At 40.1% G+C, this 22,046-nt stretch overlaps 1 pseudogene; it reads left to right on the top strand.

Annotated features, from left to right (window-relative positions):
• The first annotated feature begins 8,296 nt into the window (after positions 1 to 8,296).
• LOC102473081 (cytoskeleton-associated protein 2-like) lies at positions 8,297 to 10,592 on the top strand (annotated as a pseudogene).
• Positions 10,593 to 22,046: the final 11,454 nt, after the last annotated feature.

Here is a 22,046-nt window from a genome sequence, read left to right as displayed (position 1 = left end):
AAAGAGACGAGGCAAATACCCATCGTTAGTCTTGACACCGACGTGAGCTTCAATCATGGTCTGCCGTTTTTTGACCATGGAACACATTTTGTCATGGGTGAGATCCAGGCCATGGAAGCTAGTCAGGCAGTTTTTGCCCTGAACGTCCTCAGTAATTAGCTTGAATTCCCTAAATGCGACTTCGTCCTTCTGCAGATCTGCCAGGCTCACTTCAAACGCACAGCCCTTAAGGCCGCCAGACGCAATTTTGGCTCCTTGAGTCCTGGTAATGAGTGTCTTCCCAATACTTCTTATGTTGAACATAGCAGGTGCTTTCACGTCATACCAATCTTTTTTAGAAAATGGATCAACCACTTTCTTCTTGGCTCCCTTTTTGCCGCCTTTGGTAAGGCGCTTATTCTCACCAACCACCATGGTGCTACTCAGAGAGCCAAAAGGCCATGACACATTTTTGCATAGAAAAAAAGATCATGAGTTTCCTGACAACCTAAAATGTGAAAAAGAAACCCTCTGAACTGACTATAAATAAAAGATGTTTATTTTTTAAATTTATTATTTTTTTTAGAGGTTTCTGCTATAGGGCGCGTGCGCTCACCAGAAAGACAGAGAGAGACAGAAAGCAAGAGATCACCGCCCAAGGGGTATGTCCATGCCACAGTCCCTTCTCCTCCATTCTCCTCTTGGGATCTTGGGCACTCATGCACGCACGCATGCCCACATGACTGGCGTGAGCTTAATCCGCCGGGTCCGGGACTCGAACCACGGTCAACTACATGGGAGTCCAGAGACATAGCCATTATGCCAACAACTGGTCCCCAAAAATGTTTATTAAAGCAACAAGTTTGCATTTACAATGTATCAGATTGCAGAACCAGCAGATGGCATAATGATGACATTGCTGGACTCCTTATAGTTGACCATGGTTTGAGTCCCAGACCTGGAGACTTAAAAACTCATGCCGGGCGCGTGTGCATGCATGCCCAAAATCCCAAGAGGGGAATGGAGGAGAAGGGATTGTGGCATGACCATCCCCCCAGTGGGTGATTTCTCACTTTCTGTCTCTTTGTCTCTCCGGCAAGTTCGCATACCCTACAACAACAATCTCTCTCAAAACACACACACACACAATTATCAAATTGTAAGAATCAGAAAGAAGGGCAGTTGTTGAGGTCATGGGGAAATGAACTGATCACTGGTAGAAGACTAGAGTGTGGCAGACACTTGGAAGATGCTTGCGGCATTGATCCAAGTAGGCATGCGTGTACCCTATGTTCCAACCTGGCTCTAGGTATGAACCCCAGGTAAATTGCTATTTGGGACCTCAACAGGACACACATAGGGCATTCAGTATGAAGACCACCTGTTATCATCACTAAGAAAATGGAAAAGTAAAATGTTTTGTGTTGGTCTTTCAGAATACTATTCAATAATTACATAGAATACACCAGATATACATAAAGCAACATGGATCTTAACAACTCAGTGTTGAGGGGTCAGCAGGTAGTGTAGTGGTTGAGGCACTGGACTCCCATATGGCTGACTGTGGTTCGAGTCCTGGACCCAACAGTTAGAAACTTGTGGCAGGCACATGTGCGTGCATGCCCAAAATCCCAAGAGGAGACTAGAGGAGAAATGACTGTGGCATGGCCATCCCCCTAGGGGTTGATTTCTTGCTTTCTGTCTCTCTGTCTCTCCGAAGAGGTGCATGTACCCTATAGCAAAAATTTCTCAAAAAAAGGAAAAAAAAAAGCATAACTCAATGTTGAGTTAAAATACATATAACAGAAATAATGACTTCAGACTTATATAAATTAAAAAAAGAACACATTCACATAAACAAGACATGTTTTACAAAGACACATGGCTATTCATGGACATGTATCAAACATAGTGAGGGAAGGAGAAATAAGGTGGAGAATAAGGATAAAAGAAAATAAGTAAATGAAATAAGAGTAGGACCACATATGGACTGATTATGAGCATGAACTCCAATTAAAAACACGGGCTAGCTGTAGTGAGCAGGACGCCGACATTGCTCAGGGGCACAGAGCTTCAAGTAAGACCTCTTGGCTTAGGTGAGAGCCTGGGACATCAGAAGTGAATTACATCAGCATGAAAACAGTTTAGTCAGGTGTTTGCAGAGACCACTTGGTCCAAATCCTTCATTCTCCAGGAAGACTTCCGAGAAATGGGTAAGTTAAGAGACTCATCCCCAAAGCCATTAGTGGCAAAGGCAGAAGGACTAGGAGTCACTTGTCTGATGCCTACATCTCTTTAACCACACTTCATCTCTTTAACCACAGGGTGGCACTTTCACAAGGGTGGAGGCAGCAGGGCATCTAGAGACAGTTCTCTTTGTCCATGTTTTTAAGGATGGTGGATGGATTAACCATACAGATAACCCTGGTTCTGCTGAAAGGGATCTCTGGCAATGGTGTGACGGGCTAGTTAAGAAATATGAGAAAAGACACCAATAGTATCCATTGCCACAACATGCACACTGAGGAAGAGCCTCTTCTCTGACCAGTCCTTTATGAGGGGCAGGGTTCAAAGCTATTCTGCTATAAAACTCAGGTTGGCTCTGGACAATGCCTTATTTGGGTCAACAAATGAATACTGAATACCTACAGAGTGCCAAATGTCATGCTATCCCACGGGCCACATCTGTGAACAAAATAGATGAAAATCTCTGGCCCATGGGGGGCTCCCATTCTAGCAGATTTCTAGAAAGTTGCCACAAGTGTCCCCACCACAAGTTGGGGACAGTTTCTCCAGCTTTTAGACTCCATATTGAATACCTGTAGGTGTTTCCTTAACTAAAAAGTTTTGCACCACAGGATTTACAGTAATGGTTTCGATTTGCTCCTTAACTAAAAAGTTTTGCACCACAGGATTCACAGTAATGCTTTCGGTTTGTGGGCAGTGGCTGCATTTGACCTACTAATGGTTCATGAATTTGTTCCCAAGGATTTTTTTCTTGCCTTCCTTGGAGATCTAGCTTCTTGTGAACACCTAATTTGGGGAAAGCATTTGCTTCCCCAAACTCTTGGTCTCTTGATGTGAACTCTGTCATTTCCCCCCTCGGTTATAGCCAGCCTGCCTATGGCTGGCCCGGCCTTACTGAGTACATGCCACAGCTATCCCCAGCCCTCTGACTCGACGCCAGTCAGTTCCTTTCTTTTTGCTCAAGTCAACAGTGCTGCTTCTGATGTTTCTCCGTGCGTGTGCATTTTATTTAGAAAGACATCTTTATTTAGTCATTGTTTGAACCAGAAACATGCAATTTGTTGGCTCTGAGCAGGGGGCCTCTGTCTTGGCTAGTTCTGGAAGCCTTAGGATAATACTGAGGAGTTCTTAGGCTCTGACGGCTTATAAAGGAGGAGAGCCCAGGGGAGCCTGTCCCTGCACTACCATGGGCAGATACAGAGGTCCCTGTTATCTGTGGGTTTGCTTTCTGCAGTTTCAGTTACAGTGGGCCAATACAATAAACTATTGAGAGAAAGAGAAAAAAAATCCACACAACTTTTATTACAGTATATTGTCATAATGTCCTTTTTTATTATTCTCTTGTTAATCTCTTACTGTGCCTAATTTAAAACTTTATCATAGGTGTCATAGCCTAGGTAGTTGAGTGCTGTGTATGGTTTCACTGGGGGTCTTGGTACATACTTCCTGTGGATACGAGGAGGACTGTGTAATTACATTTGCTATGTCCCACTTTTCTCTTTTATCAACAGGACAATCCCCTCCTTTGTTAGAGTTGTGGGAGTTTCCTGTCCTAATATGATAATCGTGTGACTCAATGGATTTCACAAAGAGAACTGGTCAGAATAGGTCCAGATTAAGGGAGGAGAGGCAGAGACTTGGAACCAGACAGAAAAGAGCTGACTCGATCAGTGGTTGACACCAGAGAAATCATTACAGATAAGCAAGGAAGTGGTGATCGACCTACCTGAAGGCCAGCAGGTCAGGGAGAGTGGGGAGGTGTGCACAGGCCAGCAGGTAAAGTGGTCAAGTCAAGAAAGCCCAGCGAACCAGCAGTTAGCGTAATGGCTATTGTCACTGGACTCCCACGTGCCCTGGACCGCAGTTCGTGCCCTGGACCCGGTGGCTTAAAGCTCACGCCAGGCACATGTGTGTGTGGTGTCCAAGATACCAAGAGGAGAATGGAGGAGAAGGGATTGTGGCATGGCCACCCCCCCTGGGGGTGATTTCTCGCTTTCTGTCTCTCTGTCTCTCTCTCTCTGCGGCGCCCCGCTCCCCCTATAGCAAAAACCTCTCTAAAAAAAAAAAAAGAAAGAAAAAAAAGAAAGCCCAGCGAGCCAGAGATCAGGAACCTAGCTAGACCAGGACCCAGGGGAGGAAGGAGAAGGCTCAGGAAGGAGACGTCCAGAATACACGTGTTCTGTGTCTGGGACAAGAGAGAAGGCAGGCAGGGCCAGCAGTTGGCGTAATGGCTATGTTGCTGGACTCCCATGTAGTTGAGCGCAGTTTGAGTCCCGGACCTGATGGCTTAAACTCACATCTGGCGCGTGTACGTGCGTGCTCTAGATCCTGAGAGGAGAATGGAGGAGAAGGGATTGCAGTGGGGCCATCTCCCCTGGGGCCGGGGGGATTTCTCTCTTTCTGTCTCCTCTCTGTCTTTCTGGTGAGCACACGTGCCCTATAGCAAAAACCTCTCAAAAAAAAAAAAAAGAGATAGAGAGAGAGAAGCCAGCCTATGTCCAAGGGCAGGAGCCCTGTGTCCTCAGCCTGCTGGGGGTTAGGGCTGGTCTCAGAGCCTTATGACCAAGCAAGTTCATGAATAGGGAATCTGGTTCCTTCCTGGCACGTTCACATGAGCAGCTGGTTCTGCTTTCAGACTGACAAGGTGCCCACACAGCGCCATCTGTTGCTGGCATTTATTGGATGGCTTGCCCTGGTGCTTGTCTCTCTGTAGTCAAAGAACCAGGCAAGTGTCAGAGACAGAGAATCAGAGGTCAGACACTAAGCCTGCCAAAATAAACAGAAAGGATTTAGCTTTTGAAGGCAGAGTGAAGTTTCAAGATCCAGGTAAATGACAGATATGGGAAGATTCTATGGGCTTTCAGGTGTGAACTGGGAGGGCCAGATGATGGGGAGCAGGAAAAGACCTTAACAAAAGACCCGGAGCTGGCCCTGATCCCCTCCAGGTCCTGCTCAGAGACTATTCCACCTGGTCAGGCTCCTTGGCCAATGTCTGGGAGACTGGTAAACTTCTGGTTAGGAATTAAAATGTGGCAAGAAATGGGAGATACTGTATTAACAGCCCTTAGGCAAGCCTCGTTGGTTCAGGAGGCCATCTAGAACTCTGTAGACAGACTACTTGGATTTGCAACACTGACCCCATCATAACTCTGTGATTTCCAGCAAGTCAGTTGCCCTCTCTGGGGTTCAATTTTCTTATCTTCAAAATGGAGGTAATAATAGACTCTACTACACCAGATGGTTGTGGGGATTAAATGAGATGGTGTATTTAAGGAAACAAGAGCAAAACCTAGCACATTGTAGGTGCTCAATTAAGTGTCAGAGTCATCATCAATATCATGGTTGTCATTGACATCATCATTGCATTTGACCTGCCCTTGCGTGTGCTAAGTTTCTTATTGTGGTTATGCTTGTGAAACCAAACAAGTGCCAGAGAAATTTGAGGTGTATCAGAATTTCAAAGGTTAGCTTCTCTCCCTCTGTCTGAGATTATTCAAATGAAGGAGCATAAGACCCCTCTTCCTCATGGTCCTGGGCACTTCCTCTTAGCTTCTTGTTCTAGGATATTTCTGTGGCAGGGGTGAGAGTCTTCAATGTCCACTTCATTGAAGAGGCTCTTCCATCTCCAAACTCTTGTCCTCCCCTCCTCCCTGCCCAGAAGGCCACCACTCCCTTCTAAATTAGTTGAGTCAACAGGAATAAAGCTAGCATTTAGAATTTTCATAATAATAATAAGTCATATATGGAACTACGACTTCTGAGAGGAACTTAACACACACTAGCAGGCCCGTTTAAAGCTATAGAAACTTTTTATCGGGAACCAGCAGTTAGCGTAATGGTTATGTCGCTGGACTCCCACGTAGTCGACCGCAGTTCGCGTTCCAGACCTGGTGGCTTAAAACTCACACGGGGCGTGTGTGCGTGCGTGCCCAAGATCCCAAGAGAAGAATGGAGGAGAAGGGATTGCGGCATAACCATCCCCCCTGGGGGGTGATTTCTCGCTTTATGTCTCTATGTCTCTCTCTGTCTGGCAAGCGCACGCGGCCTATAGCAAAAACCTCTCCAAAAAAAAAAAAAAGAAAAGAAAAGAAAGAAAAAAGAAAAAGAAACATTTTATCAAATGGAAGTGTGTATGACACCCTGATGATAGAATGGAAAAGTAGAGCTGTCTGGGTGAAGTGCAGATGAAAGGTCTATCTATTTGGCTTCCATCTTGAATCCAGACCAGCTCCAGAGCTCCCCTGAACATGGTCATAACCACCAAAAACACTTGTCATTGGGACAATCTAGAACTAGTGGTCACTAATCTCCTTTCTGTTTATGGAAGGTCAAACTTCTTTTATATTCAAGTCTTACCTCTGTCTCTGGCTTTTCATTTCTGGTTTTCTTCACAACCATCTTAATCACCAACTGCCAATGGTCTCTGTGCTCTATCCTTAGGATCCCTGTCATCTCCTGTTCACACATTTATGAATAAAAAGGGTAGACATAGCCATGCCTGAGGTACCACTTGGTGGCAGTGTACTCAAAACTACTGGTTTAAATTTCTAGGAGCACATGTTTTGAAGGTTGACTGCGACCTCAAATTGGAGGTAACAGGCAGCAAGATGGTAGACAAAATTAAGCACAAGACAAATACATTCTGGCAACTAAGAGAGTGTATAGAGGTGGCTGAAGGTGGCATGCAAGCATAACAAGGGAGACAAAAGGTCAGAGGCAAGTTTTTAGCTCATGGTTTTGTTTCAGATCAGCCACGCGTGCTGTGGGAATTTACTCGGATACCATAGTAGCCCCAAATTTTACCAGGCAAGGAAGTGTTTCTGGAGGTCACTGAACAGAAGGACTTACAGATTACATTAAAATGGTCTAGTCACAAGCTTTGAATCCATTTAAATCCACAGGTGTTACTAGCAAGGGGAAAGAACAGGAGAAGTCATCCCAGGTAGGATAAGGTGATGAGTTTGTACCCGCTCCATTCTGATTACGTACCTTCTCTCTCTGCCCCATATGCTTTTGCTTCTGTTGGTCCTTAACGAAGAGGACCAGCGCAGAGGCTGAATAAAGGGTTCCAACAGATTGAGAGTCCCTGGAGTGAAATACATACTTACTTGATTAGAGAGCGACTCTGGGGCCGATGCACATGCCATAGCAGGAGCTCACCTATGAGTAGTTATGAATGTTGTCTGGATTCCTTGGGGGAAGTTGTGTAGAGTCAGATGGCCCCATACTGGGTGTTACCAATGGGTGACCAATTTAGGACATAGTTGTCTACCCAGACATGGCATAGTCATGATTCTGATTTAATCTTTCAGCAGTACATTCATTTGTTCCATCAAATACTCCATTTGTCCTCTCTATCTTTTATATGGTAACTATATCACTTACTGTCCACATGGGACGCCCCATATGATTTCCCCCTGTATCTCTAATCTACTTGTTTACTCAGGTCTGTATTTGACATGCCATGTATGTTCTCTCTATATCTCAAGCTATTGGCTAACTTTCCATCTATGTCTAACACTTCTTAATGAATTTCATCCATCTCATTTTGGTCACACACTTTCACGCGCCTGGTGTGAGTTTAAGCCACAGGGTCTGGGACTTGAACTGCGGTCGACTACATGGGAATCCAACAGCATAACCATTACTCTAACTACTGGTCCCTCATTTTGCTTTTTTTTTTTTAAGAGTAGAATTGAGTATTCTTTAATTGATTTATTTAAATTTTGCTAGAGAGCATGTGTGCTTGTTAGAAAGAGGGAGAAAGAAAGAAAGAGAGAGAGAAAGCACCCCCATAGAAAATGTTCATGCCACAATCTCCTCTCCTCTATTTCTCTCTCCTGCTGAGATTTTGGGCATGCACATACACGTGTTCCCAAGCCACCAGGTCTAGGACTCAAATAGTGTGATGGACTATGCAAAATTCAGCTGCCTTAACCACTACACCACAGGCTGGCCTGAATATTCTTACATAATAACTCAAATACCCATTACAATAGGCATCTACCTTTTTGTTTTTATAAAGAGTAAGAACTTTTGACCTTTGAAGAAAAACTGTCGTTGAGGAGTCATGGTGCGGCCCGGGTCCGCTGCCGCCGCTGCCGCAGAAGAACGGCAGAGAAAACTCCAGGAATACCTTGCAGCCAAGGGGAAACTAAAGAACCAAAACACCAAGCCTTATCTAAAAGCCAAGAATAACTGCCCGAATCCACCACCTCCTAAATCTACTATTAGACCCAAAAAGGATGTTACCCGCCATGTTGTCTTGCCTGTCAAAACCACATAGCCCATTAGCATTAAACTCCAGGCCAGAACAGCCAATATTGCAGGGTCACACTTGCAGCCAAGGGGAAACTAAAGAACCAAAACACCAAGCCTTATCTAAAAGCCAAGAATAACTGCCCGAATCCACCACCTCCTAAATCTACTATTAGACCCAAAAAGGATGTTACCCGCCATGTTGTCTTGCCTGTCAAAACCACATAGCCCATTAGCATTAAACTCCAGGCCAGAACAGCCAATATTGCAGGGTCACAAAAGCCAAAGTTGGAGCCACCAAAACTTGTGGGCAAAGGGCTGACTTCAGGATGTGTTTCTTCGATGCCAAACAGTAAGCGTTCCAGCAGGACTCATCACCTGCATGAAGGTGGATCATCCACTGCAGGAGAACTGTCAAGAAAACCTGTGGGGTTACTCAATATGCAGGAATTGAAACCTATAAAGGAGCAAGTAACAGATCAAGGAAATGCTAAATGTATAGACTCTGTGGACAGTACCCATGTTGAAAACCAATCTTCGGATATCTTTTTGAAAGAGGTGAACAAAGAGAACTTGCCGCAAACCTTATTAGAACCTGAAAGCCAGATCCTGAATGATGTGCCATAACTAAGACAAAGACTAACTCTCACTCAGTCTAATTTCTTCCTTTCATTTTGTTGGTTGTGGTTGAGCTACCATAAAAATATAAAGTATTTTTCACCCACTGTCCAAGGTAATAACCATGTGTGGCATTCGGGGGGGCAGGGACGATGGGGGAGGGAATGGGGAGTTTAGCGTTAGTTGGTCCTAGAGAATATAGAAAATTGATCTAGGGACCAGCAGTTAGCATAATGGCTATGTCGCTGGACTCCTATGTAGTCGACCGTGATTTGCGCCCCGGACCTGGTGGCTTAAAATTCATGCCAGGCATGTGTGCATGTGTGCCCAAGATCCTGAGAGGAGAATGGAGGAGAAGGGATTGTGGCGTGGCCAATCCCCCTATGGGGGTGATTTCTTGCTTTCTGTCTCTCTGTCTGTCTCCATCTGGCAAGCGCAAGTGCCCTATAGCAAAAACCTCTCCAACAAAAAAAAAGAAAAGAAAATTGATCTAATCTATGGGGTAAAGGGAAAGGTCCAGGGATTTGTCCCTAAAAGAGCACTCTTGAATGTGAAAAAGAGGAGCCAGCAGGTGGCATGATGGTTAAGGTGCTGGACTCCCACATGGTCGAACGTGGTTCAAATCCCAGACCTGGTGGCTTGCTTTCTTGCTTTCCCTTTTTCTCTCTTTCTACCTCTGGTCAAATAAAAATATAATAACATATAAATTAGATAAATAAATAATTATTTTAAGGTATTTAAAGAAAAAACAAATGAATAAGAGACTGGGGGCATGTTGAAAGGATATGAAAGATTCATCTGAAAGTGGCAAGGGGAACCGAAGTCTATCCAGAGGGCTGGTTAGGGAGTAGCCTGAGGTAACAGTGTTACTGCAGGACTTAGCAGAAAAAAATCAGTTTTAAGTCCCACTTGAAATTAATCATGATCTAGTATATAGAGTCCATTAGGAACACTGGGAAATCATTGAATGTATGACTTTTTTATTTTAATGAATTTTAGCTTAAGTATTAAATCACTTGTCTTCCTGGCTTGCACAGAAATAACCTCTGACTGTTTAGTTGCTGAAACTAATAAAACATCAGTAGAAGAGCTGGTCATGAAGATGGAATCTGAAAAGCCTTGTCTTTCTCCAAAAGAGAGGGAACAGGTTGTAGCAGTACCCCAGATAACCAAGGCAAAACCGCAGAATCACCCTGGTATCAAATTACAGATCGCCTCAATCCCAAGCTTAAGTGGAATGCTGGAAGTGCAAGACATGAAGCTCATCATTCCTGTGCGGAGTTCAGCAAGGATCGAGCGGGCAGTGTCCCGCTACCCAGAAATGCTGCAGGAACATGATTTAGTGGTGGCATCTCTTGACGAGCTATTAGAAGTAGAAGATACAGAGTGTTTCATATTTTGTAAAAATGAGGCTTTGCCTGTTACATTAGGGTTTCAAGTTCTTGAATCATAATTTTTTGATGCTTCTTTAAAAAAATAAAATGAAAGTGTTTCCGAACCTCTGTGAGACAAAAAATGCCCTTGTACAGATAACCTCAAAAAATATGTATCATGGAGCGGTATCATGGATGTAGATTATGGTCTAAGAGCCTAGGAAGTAATTGTCTGAACTTATTATCAAATTTTATATCCCCCTGCAAAGGCTTCAGTTTGTGTATTTTTTTTTTTGGAGAGATTTTCACTGTAGGGTGCGTGCGCTCACCAGACAGACAGAGAGAGACAAAGAGAGAAATCACCCCCCAGGGGGGATGGTCACGCCGCAATCCCTTCTCCTCCATTCTCCTCTCGGGATCTTGGGCACGCACGCACACGCGCCCGGCGTGAGTTTTAAGCTACCGGGTCCGGGACACGAACCGCGGTCGACTATGTGGGAGTCCAGCGACATAGCCATTACGCTAACTGCTGGTTCCCCAGTTTGTGTATTTAAGACTGTAGGTTAATTTAGTTTTACAGCATCTAAATGTCAAACTATTCAATAAAAAAAAATTACAGTTTATTAATCTGCTTTAATCCCAGCATAGTTTTTTTTTTTTTTTTTTTTTTGCATCTGAAAGCTGGTCCCACAATATGATGTACCTTCCTTTCTGCACCCACCATTGCAGAGAGGGCAAGTCTTATGCTTTGGAAGATCTGAGCTTGGATACCAGTTTGTCAGACTGGATGGGACACAGCAGATGGCCTGAAGAAGTGCCCTCATTTTACAGAGGAGTTTTACACTAGTTATGTGGATCTTTGGCTTCATCGCAGCATTCCCGTAGATAAGGGGTAATTCTTAACCCAATCTATTGCCTGGTCTCCTGGGATGAAACACAATCCTGAATTAGGGTGGTCATCTAGCTTCTTATATCCAAAAAAACACACTTCCTATTCAGAAACATTTCAGGTTAAAACATAAGAAGTGGGAAGGAAAAAAGACACCTACTTTTTAGTTCATTGCTCTGTTAGGGGACAACTGACCTGAGGCAGTATGGGCCCCAGAAACTATTACAAGTTGCTTTTTCTTCTTCCTGGGCAATTGTTCTTCGAAAGAAAATCAGTCGTTGTGTAAATATAATGTATAGGAAAACCTAGTCAATGTGTTTTGACTGTCTTAGTATTTAAGTATTATCTAAAACAAAAACCATTAAATCTTTTTTCTTTCCTGATAAAAAAAAAAAAAAAGAGTAAGAACTTTTGTCCAATCTATCCTAAAGACATATACTTTCAAGTCTTTTCAATAACTGTAGGATAGGAAATCAGTGAGATGAAGGGAGAGGTGTTCGGCAGTACTGTGGGCTTTGTGCTACATGGACTTTGTTAGAAAGTGTTGAACATGGCCTTAGGGTCAAATTCAAATCAAACTGGATTTAAATCACATTGAATTAAAACAAAATTGGATTTGAATTCCAGCTCTTTCTGCTTCTTGCCAGCTAGCTCAGTGTGGACAAACTACTTCATTAAATGCAGTCTCTGTTTCCTCCGTAACAAAAACGAAACAAGTAGTCATCCTGAAACTATGCAGTCACTGGCCCTTTGGCAGTGAGGTGACATAGAGAAGGCAGGCTGCATTTTCTGGGGAGATGTGAATCCAAGATGGTCTCAAAGAAACACACTTTACATAGATAGCATGTGTATTGTCTCCAGACTTTTCGAAGTTTCACCCCTATTTTAATTTCTATCACTACCCATACCCTGTACATAATCAAAGGAGCAAGAGGATGAGTTTTCATGTTCCCCTTGCTCAGGTCATGTGTCATCATATAATTGCTCCCTTAGTGATGGGGGGCCTATAGCATGAGCTAGACATTGGGGATACCATGGTGAATAAAATAGTCATTCTTGGTCTTGTTGAAACTAATTTTATTTATTTATAAATAATTATTTAATTTTATTTTATTCATCATTATTATTTTTAAAATCTTGACCAGAGAAAGACAGAGAGAGAGAGTGAGCATGAGAAAACAAGCCACCAGGTCCAGGACTTGAACCACAGTTGTCCAGGTGGGAATCTAGTGCCTTAACCATCACACCACCTGCCAGTTCCAAAACTAATTTTATTAGGGAGACAGAAAATAAACAGAAACACAAATATAAGTGATCACAAGGTGAAGAACAAAGAGCCACAATCAAGAATAATTAGGGATTGACACAGGCATGTTTGGGATACAGACTTTAATGGCCTGGAGTCCTGAGCCCAGTCTGGGCAGGCCTTTAGGGTGAGTTTGTGTTCGGGGCCTGGAAGCCATTTCAGAAATTTTGGTACACAAATCTGTGGGCTGTGCTTAGCACAACATGCAACTGGATCATCTTCTCCAAGTTATAGCTCCTTAGCTTGCTACTGCCTCATAAGAACTGAATGTTTGGTAGAGAAGCCAAGTGTCTGAAGTTACCCATAGCTGCTCTAACCTAGGAGATGCAGATCTCCAATACGAACACACCTGGGAACTAACAGTGAAATTTCCTCCACCAGTACTATAGAATCTACTCCAATAAATAGAAAGAAGTGAATACTGCATCAGATGACTAGTAACCAGCACAGATCTCAAAGAAACATGAGAAAATAAAGAGGTAGCTCTTTGCCAGGTGAGGGTAGTAGCCCCTCACCAACAGTGGATAGCACCAAGGAATACACAGAAATGTTAGAAAATAAATTCCAAATATTCGTAGTGACAAAACTCAATGAAATGCAAGAGAAAACAGACAACATTTTCAGGAAATGAGAAAATAATTCCAGGACATGAGAGAGGAATTTCATAAAGAAAAAGACACCCTAAAAAAGAATCAAACAGAACTTCTAGAAATGAAAAATACAATACAAGAAATTAAAATCTCCTTAGAAAGCATTAACAGCAGATTGAACCATACAGAAGAAAGAATTTCTGACTTCAAAGACAAAGTCTCCAGCATGGGCCAAATCACCACAAAGAAGGAAAAAAACAACCAAAAAAAAAAATGAGGACAACACATGGGAAATTCTAGACACCATGAAACACTCAAATATCCATATAATGGGTATTCCAGAAGGTAAAGAATCTGCTAAAGGCATAGAAAACCTCTTTCATGAAACACTATCTGAAAATTTTCCAAATATAGAGAAACATGGAGAAATTCAGACCCACAAAATAAAAAGAATCACAAATAGAATCAACACAAAAAGATCTTCTTCTTCTGGGAAGATAGCCAGATTGATAAAAATTAAAGACAAAAACAGTATTCTAAAAATAGCGAGGGAGAAATGACAAGTTACTTATAAAGGCTATCCTATTAGGCTAATGTCAGAACTCCCAACTGAAACAATGCAGGCAAAGAAGGAATGAGAAGATATGTTCAAAGATAAAAAGGAAAACAATTTCAAGCAAGAATACTATATCCAGAAAGATTGTCCCTCATATGAGAAGGGCAAATAAAGTATTCTTAGATAAACAAAAAACTGAATGAATTTATCATTAATAGATCAGCTCTACAGGAAGGACTGTGGGGAGTGTTGTATCAGGATAACTAAAGAGATACAAACAGAAATAGGAGAACAAAAAAACAAGTGAGGATATGGCTAACAAAATGACAGGGATAAATTCGAAAATATCAATAATAGCTTTGATATTAATGGATTAAATTCTCTCATTAAAAGACACATAGTGACTGAATGGATACAAAAGCAGAAGCCATCTATATGCTGCTTACAAGAAACATACCTCATTGATAAGGACATACATAGACGGAAAGTGAGCGCCAGAAAAAGATATTCCATGCAAATGAAAACCAAAAATAAAAAATAAATAAAATAAACAAATAAAGGCTGGAGTAGCAATAGTGATATCAAGTGAAATAGACTTTAGGATGAAAGGTGTAAGAAGAGATAAAGAAAGGCATTATATATTACTAAAGGACTTGTTCACCAAGAAGATATGACACTTGTAAATATCTATGCACCCTACACTGGAACACCTAAATACATCAAAGAGAGACTGTTAGATCTCAAAAGAAAGATGGACTGCAACACAATAATTACAGGGTATCTCGAGCACCCCTCTGGACAGATCATCTAAACAAAAATAAAGAGATACAAGATCTTAATGACACCATAGATGAAATGGACTTGACAGACACATATAGAGTATTTCATCCAGCTACTACAAAATATACATTTTTCTCACTCCCACATGAAACATTTTCAAGATTGACTACATGATAGGGCATGAAACAAGCCTTTACAAATTCAAAGATATAAAAACTATACCTAGCATCTTTTCTGACCATGATGGAACCCAACCTGAAATAAACTACAGAAAGAGTCCTCAAAAATTCACAAACACATGGAAACTAAACAGTCTACTCCTAAATGACTTTATGACTATAGAAGAAATTAATACTGAAATCAAAAGGTTCATAGAAACCAATGATAATGAACAAACAAGTGTTTAAAACCTATGCGTCACAGCAAAAGCAGTCATAAGAGGGAAGTTCATAGTAATTCGTGCCCACTAGAAAAAAGAAGAGAGGTGGCAAATAAAAAACCTAATGACATGACTCAAGGAACTGGAAAAACAACAACACCCCCCCCCCAAATTCCAGGAGAATAGAAATAATAAAGATTCGAGCAGAAATAAATGAAATAGAGAATAAAAGAACTATATAGAAAATAAAATCAAAGCTGGTTTTTTTTTGAGAAGATAAAATTGACACACCATTAGCTAGATTAATCAAGAACAGAGAAAGAAACCAGATAAATCAAATCAACAACGAAACAAGTGTTATTATGATGGATATAAAAGAAATACATAATATCATCAGAGAGTACGCTATGTGACTATATACCAACAAACAAGAAATCTAGATGAGATGGACAAGTTTCTGGACATGTATAACTTAGCAAGATTGAACCAGGAAGAAAGAGAAAGTATAAATAGACCCATAACAAGCAATGAGATTGAGTCAGTAATAGATAGTCTTCAAACAAGGAAGCGCCCAGGTCCCGATGACTTTACTTCTGAATTCTACAAAACTTTTAAAGAATAACTAGCCCCAATTCTCCTTAAACTATTTCCAAAAGGAAGAAATCCTCCTGAATTCATTCTATGAAGCCTCTGCCATCTTAATTCCAAAACCATGCAAGGACTTGACAAAAAAAGAAGACTTCAGGTCCATAACCTTAATGAATACAAATGCAAAAATTCTCAACAAGATACTAGCAAATGGTATTCTACAACATGTTAAAAAGATTATACACCAGGACCACCAGATGGTGTAATGGCTATGTCGCTGGACTCCCATGTAATGGATTGGGGTGTGAGTCCCAGACCTAGTGGCTTAAACTCACACTAGGCATGTGTGTGTGCATGAGGCACACCCCAAAAGCACCCCCAACTGAAAGGCATCTTGAGAAATGTTCAAATAGACCCACAATAGAGAGCTTTAGGGTGAGTTTGTGTTCGGGGCCTGGAAGCCATTTCAGAAATTTTGGTACACAAATCTGTGGGCTGTGCTTAGCACAACATGCAACTGGATCATCTTCTCCAAGTTATAGCTCCTTAGCTTGCTACTGCCTCATAAGAACTGAATGTTTGGTAGAGAAGCCAAGTGTCTGAAGTTACCCATAGCTGCTCTAACCTAGGAGATGCAGATCTCCAATACGAACACACCTGGGAACTAACAGTGAAATTTCCTCCACCAGTACTATAGAATCTACTCCAATAAATAGAAAGAAGTGAATACTGCATCAGATGACTAGTAACCAGCACAGATCTCAAAGAAACATGAGAAAATAAAGAGGTAGCTCTTTGCCAGGTGAGGGTAGTAGCCCCTCACCAACAGTGGATAGCACCAAGGAATACACAGAAATGTTAGAAAATAAATTCCAAATATTCGTAGTGACAAAACTCAATGAAATGCAAGAGAAAACAGACAACATTTTCAGGAAATGAGAAAATAATTCCAGGACATGAGAGAGGAATTTCATAAAGAAAAAGACACCCTAAAAAAGAATCAAACAGAACTTCTAGAAATGAAAAATACAATACAAGAAATTAAAATCTCCTTAGAAAGCATTAACAGCAGATTGAACCATACAGAAGAAAGAATTTCTGACTTCAAAGACAAAGTCTCCAGCATGGGCCAAATCACCACAAAGAAGGAAAAAAACAACCAAAAAAAAAAATGAGGACAACACATGGGAAATTCTAGACACCATGAAACACTCAAATATCCATATAATGGGTATTCCAGAAGGTAAAGAATCTGCTAAAGGCATAGAAAACCTCTTTCATGAAACACTATCTGAAAATTTTCCAAATATAGAGAAACATGGAGAAATTCAGACCCACAAAATAAAAAGAATCACAAATAGAATCAACACAAAAAGATCTTCTTCTTCTGGGAAGATAGCCAGATTGATAAAAATTAAAGACAAAAACAGTATTCTAAAAATAGCGAGGGAGAAATGACAAGTTACTTATAAAGGCTATCCTATTAGGCTAATGTCAGAACTCCCAACTGAAACAATGCAGGCAAAGAAGGAATGAGAAGATATGTTCAAAGATAAAAAGGAAAACAATTTCAAGCAAGAATACTATATCCAGAAAGATTGTCCCTCATATGAGAAGGGCAAATAAAGTATTCTTAGATAAACAAAAAACTGAATGAATTTATCATTAATAGATCAGCTCTACAGGAAGGACTGTGGGGAGTGTTGTATCAGGATAACTAAAGAGATACAAACAGAAATAGGAGAACAAAAAAACAAGTGAGGATATGGCTAACAAAATGACAGGGATAAATTCGAAAATATCAATAATAGCTTTGATATTAATGGATTAAATTCTCTCATTAAAAGACACATAGTGACTGAATGGATACAAAAGCAGAAGCCATCTATATGCTGCTTACAAGAAACATACCTCATTGATAAGGACATACATAGACGGAAAGTGAGCGCCAGAAAAAGATATTCCATGCAAATGAAAACCAAAAATAAAAAATAAATAAAATAAACAAATAAAGGCTGGAGTAGCAATAGTGATATCAAGTGAAATAGACTTTAGGATGAAAGGTGTAAGAAGAGATAAAGAAAGGCATTATATATTACTAAAGGACTTGTTCACCAAGAAGATATGACACTTGTAAATATCTATGCACCCTACACTGGAACACCTAAATACATCAAAGAGAGACTGTTAGATCTCAAAAGAAAGATGGACTGCAACACAATAATTACAGGGTATCTCGAGCACCCCTCTGGACAGATCATCTAAACAAAAATAAAGAGATACAAGATCTTAATGACACCATAGATGAAATGGACTTGACAGACACATATAGAGTATTTCATCCAGCTACTACAAAATATACATTTTTCTCACTCCCACATGAAACATTTTCAAGATTGACTACATGATAGGGCATGAAACAAGCCTTTACAAATTCAAAGATATAAAAACTATACCTAGCATCTTTTCTGACCATGATGGAACCCAACCTGAAATAAACTACAGAAAGAGTCCTCAAAAATTCACAAACACATGGAAACTAAACAGTCTACTCCTAAATGACTTTATGACTATAGAAGAAATTAATACTGAAATCAAAAGGTTCATAGAAACCAATGATAATGAACAAACAAGTGTTTAAAACCTATGCGTCACAGCAAAAGCAGTCATAAGAGGGAAGTTCATAGTAATTCGTGCCCACTAGAAAAAAGAAGAGAGGTGGCAAATAAAAAACCTAATGACATGACTCAAGGAACTGGAAAAACAACAACACCCCCCCCCCAAATTCCAGGAGAATAGAAATAATAAAGATTCGAGCAGAAATAAATGAAATAGAGAATAAAAGAACTATATAGAAAATAAAATCAAAGCTGGTTTTTTTTTGAGAAGATAAAATTGACACACCATTAGCTAGATTAATCAAGAACAGAGAAAGAAACCAGATAAATCAAATCAACAACGAAACAAGTGTTATTATGATGGATATAAAAGAAATACATAATATCATCAGAGAGTACGCTATGTGACTATATACCAACAAACAAGAAATCTAGATGAGATGGACAAGTTTCTGGACATGTATAACTTAGCAAGATTGAACCAGGAAGAAAGAGAAAGTATAAATAGACCCATAACAAGCAATGAGATTGAGTCAGTAATAGATAGTCTTCAAACAAGGAAGCGCCCAGGTCCCGATGACTTTACTTCTGAATTCTACAAAACTTTTAAAGAATAACTAGCCCCAATTCTCCTTAAACTATTTCCAAAAGGAAGAAATCCTCCTGAATTCATTCTATGAAGCCTCTGCCATCTTAATTCCAAAACCATGCAAGGACATGACAAAAAAAGAAGACTTCAGGTCCATAACCTTAATGAATACAAATGCAAAAATTCTCAACAAGATACTAGCAAATGGTATTCTACAACATGTTAAAAAGATTATACACCAGGACCACCAGATGGTGTAATGGCTATGTCGCTGGACTCCCATGTAATGGATTGGGGTGTGAGTCCCAGACCTAGTGGCTTAAACTCACACTAGGCATGTGTGTGTGCATGCTCAAGATCCTGAGAGGAGAATGGAAGAGAAGGGATTGCAGCATGGCCATTCCCCCTGGGGCGGGGGTGGTGGTGGTGGTGGTGGTGGTGGTATTTTTCACTTTCTGTCTCTTTCTGTCTTTCTGGCAAGTGCACATGCTCTATAGCAAAAATCTCTCCAAAAAAAAAAAAAAAAAAAAGATTATACACCATGACCAAGTAGGATTTATTCCAGGGATGCAAGGATGGTTCGACATATGCAAAACAATAAATGGAATACATCACAATCACATTAACAAAATGAACAATAAAAGTCATATGATCATATCAATTGATGCAGAAAAAACATTCAATAAAATACAACATCACTTCATGATTTAGACTCTCAGCAAAGTCAGCATAGAAGGGACATTTCTTAAAACAATAAAAGCTGTCTATAAAAAATCCATGGCTAACATACTGAATGGGGAAAAGCTGAAAGTCTTTCCACTAAAAACTGGAACAAAACAAGGCTGCCCACTTTCTCCACTCCTTTTTAAAATAGTACTGGAAGTTCTAGCCAATGCAATTAGACAAGAGAGTCAAATAAAAGACATCCAAATAGGAAAAGAAGTGACATTATCTCTATTTGCAGATAATATGATGCTATACGTAGAAAATCCAAAAGAATCCATGAAAAAACTGCTGGAAGTGATAAACGAATATAGTAAAGTGGCAGGACACAAAATCCACATACTAAAATCTACAGTATTTTTAAACACTAACAATGGACAAATTGAGACATAATTGAAGAAAGAAATCCTATTTACAATAATCACAAAAGCAATAAGATATCTAGGAATAGACCTTACCAAAGATGTCAAAGATCTCAATAAGGAAAACTATGAAAATACTAGAAAAAGAAATTTAAAATGATACAAAAAAGTGGAAAAACATCCCATGTTCTTGAATTGGAAGAATTAATATAATCAAGATGACAATCCTACCCAAATTAATCTACAAATTCAATGCAATCCCAATCAAACCACCAGTGATATTCCTCACAGTTACAGAAAAAAAATCATAAAATTTGTCTGGAAACATAAAAGGCTTTGTATTGCCAAAGGAATACTGTGCAAGGGGAATAAAGTAGGAGACATCTTACTTCCCAAGCTCAAAATGTATTACAAAGACATGATAATTAAAACAGCATGGTATTGGCACAAAAACTACTACCATGGTTTTTGAGATATTGGTAGACCAATGAAACAGAACTGAGAATCCTCAAATTAACCCCACAACACATAGCTGGGCACAAGACAATACAGTGGGGAAAAGAAAATCTCTTCAGCAAATGGTTCTAGGAGAACTGGATATTCACCTGCAGAAGAATGAAACTAGATCCTTATCTCTCACCACTAACAAAAATTAACTCAAAATGGATTGAGGATCTAAACATAAAACCTCAAACTATAAAAATACTAGTGGAAAACACAGGAAAAACTCTTGGAGACCTTGGAGTAGGCAAAGACTTCTTTTTATAATTTTTTTTATTATTATTGTTTTAATCCTTCTTTTTTTTAAACTTCTGATCACTATACATCATTTGACTTGTAAAGGGAATTTACCCAACAACAGGAAATATACCTCAAACCAGTCCAGTTGAGGATGCAATACACATTATCATCAATAGGCAATAAAACATTTCTGTGGCAAAGACTTCTTAAAGAAGACCTCCAAAGCATAGGCTAATAGTCCCAAAAATAGACAAACAGGACTATATTGGGCTGGGAAGCTTCTGAACAGCCAAAAGAATAATAATTAGAGTTAGAAGACAATTCTCAGAGTGGGATAATATATTTGCAAACCATACCTCAGATAAAGGACTGATAACCAGAATATACAGGGAACTCAAGCAACTTACCCACAAAAAAGAATCAATCCAATTAAAAAATGGGGAAAGGAGCTGAACAGACAATTTTCCAAAGAAGACATATAAACAGCCCAAAAGCATATGAAAACATGTTCCACATCTCTTATCATAATGGAAATGCAAATAAAAACCACAATAAGATATCACTTAACCCCAGTCAGAATGGCTAAAATTAAAAGGATAAATAATGATTAAAAGGATAAATAATGATAAATAATGGCAAGGCTTTGGTGAAAAGGGAACTTTCCTACACTATTGGTGGGAATGTAAATTAGTACGACCACTTTGGAGAACAATATGGAGATTCCTTAGAAACCTACAAATAGAACTACCATACAACCCAGTAACTCCATTTTTAGGCATTTACCCAAAGAATAGAAAAGACCTCAGTTGGAAAAACACTTGTATGTTCATGTTTATTGCAGCATTATTTATAATCACTAGGACATGGAATCAACCCAAATGTCCAAAAACAGATGATTGGATTGAAAAAAAATGTGGCATATGTACTCTATGGAATACCATTCAGCCATTAAAAAAATGAAACCCTGACATTTGATACAAGGGGACGAATATGGAAGACTTAATGCTAAGTGAAGCAAATCAGACTATGAAAGATAGACTTCGTATGTCCCCATTCAATATATACCGATTATCTGCACTCTATGACAGAACCAGAAAATTTGCAAGGTATAGTAGCAAGGAGGGCAATGACAGATACTAGAGATAATAAAGATGGGGGTCATAGGGGGGTGGGTAATGGAGGGAAGGGGCAGGGAATAGAAGAAGAAATAGAAAAAAAGGTGGTGGAGGCCATGCAGCCAACACAGGCAGAACATAAAGAGCTGTCTCTCATGTCTAAGCAAGGCTTGACTGAGAAGAGCTGCAGGCAAGGCGACAGCTATGAGCTCAATTGTGTTTGTTGTACTGGTTTGTGCTTTCAATCTCCCTGCCATGGGCTTTACTGTCATACGGTACCCTGATACCTTGTAAGGGTAAAATAATGCCCCCAGTCTTACCGTAATTTTTACAGT

This window comes from Tupaia chinensis, unplaced genomic scaffold, assembly GCF_000334495.1.
Source record: "Tupaia chinensis unplaced genomic scaffold, TupChi_1.0 Scaffold000146_1, whole genome shotgun sequence".
Lineage (NCBI taxonomy): Eukaryota > Metazoa > Chordata > Mammalia > Scandentia > Tupaiidae > Tupaia > Tupaia belangeri.
The sequence above is the reverse complement of the archived record's forward strand: the minus strand, read 5'-3'. Positions and strand labels throughout refer to the sequence as shown.